This window comes from Euphorbia lathyris, chromosome 1, assembly GCF_963576675.1.
Source record: "Euphorbia lathyris chromosome 1, ddEupLath1.1, whole genome shotgun sequence".
Classification (NCBI taxonomy): domain Eukaryota; kingdom Viridiplantae; phylum Streptophyta; class Magnoliopsida; order Malpighiales; family Euphorbiaceae; genus Euphorbia; species Euphorbia lathyris.
Window position 1 is genome coordinate 126,501,084 of NC_088910.1, and position 3,400 is coordinate 126,504,483.

The 3,400-nt window shown below is 34.8% G+C and overlaps 1 pseudogene; it reads left to right on the forward strand.

The window, feature by feature from the left end:
• The first annotated feature begins 1,677 nt into the window (after positions 1–1,677).
• On the forward strand, positions 1,678–2,893 carry LOC136219388 (transcription factor MYC2-like; annotated as a pseudogene).
• Positions 2,894–3,400: the final 507 nt, after the last annotated feature.

Below are 3,400 nucleotides of genomic sequence, written 5' to 3' on the forward strand. Positions count from 1 at the left end.
TAGTCATTCTGTTTCATATTACATGTCGTTTTAGAGTGTTGCATAGAAATTAAGGATATTAGAGAAAAGACGTTATTGTCCCTTATTTATTGATTCCACTATTTATTTATTCTATAATAAATACATTATGCTAATTAATTTTTAGGGTTAAGGTGCAAAAATACCCCTAACGTTTTGGGCCAGGAGCAATTTTACCCCTAACGTCTAAAATGGTGCAATTTTACCCCTAACATTGGAAGCCAAGAGCAATTTTACCCCTAACGTTAATAAATTGGGTCAATTTGAGAAATAATTCATCAAATTGTCTTCTCTGTCATGAATCTTGTCATTTACATTTCATACGTGTGTCATTTTATCAGTAACAAATCATAAACATAGGTTGGGATGTGAAAAAAATAAAAAAATATACTGTCTTTTTGTACGAATTAGATAAAATAAATTCAAAAATTCACCATATTTATATATATTAATCTCAAATTCTATTATTAAATTATAAAAAACATCAAATCTTTTTTTCAGAACGAATTGTTATGCAATTGGTATTGAATAAGGAACAAAAATATTTGTGTTTTCTATTAGTATCTGAAATTGACCCAATTTATTAAAGTTAGGGGTAAAATTGCTCTTGACTTCCAACGTTAAGGGCAAAATTGCACCATTTTAGACGTCAGGGGTAAAATTGCTCCTGACCCAAAACGTTAGGGGTATTTTTGCATCTTAACCCTAATTTTTATAAACCCACGATTTTATAGCAGGAGGTAGTATTATGAAATATAAAATAGTCTCTAAAAAGATATGTAATATGAAACGAATATAGTATTATTTTAGTTGAAAACTTCCATACAAATTTCAATTACCTTAATTTTCAGAAAGCTGTAAACCCGCAAAAATTGTTTAAAGTTAGTGGATATGCACTGGAAACCAACAGAACTAACAAAATTTAATTTTATAAATATCATTAATGGTTCCAAAAATGCATAATTTGGTTGTTGGGAGGCCAAACATGAAGTTTTACAAAAGTAAATAATCAGACACAGCAGTTGGTTTAGTTATCGGCTGGATACACCGACGCTTTAAGAAAATACTATGCACTTAGAGGGCGTTTGATTCACACAGGGGTAACATAATGGAATCAAGAAAGGGAAACAAAAAGAAAGGAGTTGAATGACCCTGAATTCTCTTATCTATTTGTTTAAGTTCCACAAAGAGAATGATATTCCCTTTATGGCTGTTTGGTTCAAATGAGGTAATAAACTAGAGTTATATTTTTAACAAGGACTTAATGAATAAGAAAACGAAAGTTCACCGTCTCAAGATGCTTTTTGGCTAAAAAGTAACTGTAACACAAACTTAAAAATGATAGGGATAATAAAATACTAAAATAACAATTTAGTACGACTTACAAAAATATGTATAATTTCAATTCCAATGTTTATTAAATTGTGCAATTAAAGGCTGCACTAATGTAAATCTAAACATCTGATGAATGTCTAGTATATATAGACAACGACATGTTTCTCTACTCTTAATTTGTGTGTGACTTTGAGGATTGAGACTTTAGGTTAACAATACATTAATATGATGTGTCATCTGATAAACGTTAGGACTGAAATTATAAAGTTCAGTATGTAAAAGCTAAATTGTTAATATCATTAATGGTTCAAAAAATGCATAACTATGGTGGTTGGGGAGACCAAACATGAAGTTTTATGGTTTGGCGACGGGGATTTCCGCGGCACTAAAGGATTCGCAGCCAAAAATCAGCCGAACCTATCCAAAGTAGGTTTCAATCTCGAAACACCAAAGAATAACGAGACCGTATCTGTTTTTGGCGACGGAATGGAGTTGCAAAGATTGAGCAATGTCGACGTAATTGATTACGAATGGTTCTATACAGTATCATTAACTCGATCATTTAGCGTCGGAGATGGAATCGTCGGAAATGCATTCGTGTCTGGGGCTTTCATTTGGTTGGCCGGAAATCAGGAGCTGCAATTTTATCAATGCGAGCGAGTTAATGAGGCTCGTTCGCATGGGATTCAAACAATGGTCTGCATTCCAACCTCTAATGGAGTCGTCGAAATAGGCTCCTCTAATCCAATTATTAAAAGATTGGAGCCTGGTTGAGCTTTGCAAGTCGCTTTTCCACGACGAAATCGGAATTCCGTCAGAGAATACGACGAATCATGACAGCTCGGATCAGCTTCAAATTTGAAATTCTTCATTCTTGGACATTAGTATGTTTTCAGGTTCTTTAATGGAAGAGACTCCTGAAGGCAAAAAAAAAGGCAAAGATCATACAATTTCAGAATCAGATTCCGACGGAAATGTATCCGTCGGAAACTCCGACTGTTTCAAGAAAAGAGGAAGAAAGACTAACAGCAAAGGTAAGTTGCCTCTGAAACATGTTGAAGAGGAAAGGCTGCGAAGGGAGAGACTTAATCGTCAATTCTAGGCACTTCGATCAGTAGTTCCGAACGTGTCAAAGATGGATAAAGAATCTCTACTTGCTGATGCTGTAACTTACGTCAATCAACTCAAGGCTAAAGTTGATGATTTGGAGGCCAAATTAGGAGCTTCAGAATCCAAGAAATTCAAGAATCAATCTATGAATTCGTTGAGTCATAAAGAAATTCAATTAGAAGTGAAAGTTGTGGGGAGAGTAGCTTTGATTCGGTTAATGTCGCCGGATTTGAATAATCCAGCGGCAAGATTGATGGATGCACTTAGAGATGTGGAGTTTGAAGTTCATCAAGCAAGCATTTCTACAATTGAACAGATGTTGGTTCAGAATGTTGTGGTTACAGTTCCTGATGGATTGGCTAACGAAGAGGTGGTCACAAATGCTATTAAAAAAATGAAGCAACCTGATAAAATGACTGTTATTTGTTAAAACTGGCTTTAAATTTTGCGAATTTCTTATGCATTGCTTTAGACTACGCATACCAATTTCTGCGAAGTTTTATTTATCACAAAGCTCAAAGTTGTTGAAACTCAGGTGAAATTCAATTCCCATCTCAATTCTCAACAATAGAGCCTGTTTGATACCCTGTAATGCAATTTAATGTAATCAGTAATGTAATAATGATTCAACTCACCAGTAGAATGCCTCTTATTTGGTTGGACATGTCCACAGTTTGTTAAAACATTTGCTTATTAGTTGTTCATCGCCAATCTCGTTTCTCCAAAATGCTCGTCTGACTCCGCTTTTCAAAATCAAAAGCATGATTAGTTTTAACAAATCTCAAGGCCAGGTCTGAGCCAGACCAAAATCCCATGTGGCGAATCGACATTTCCAAAGTCTGGGTCAGCCAACTCCTACCAAACTTAAGGGACAATCCATTAACCACTCCAACTCCCTGAAAATGACATAACCATCCCTTATTTTTCTCAATCAGAA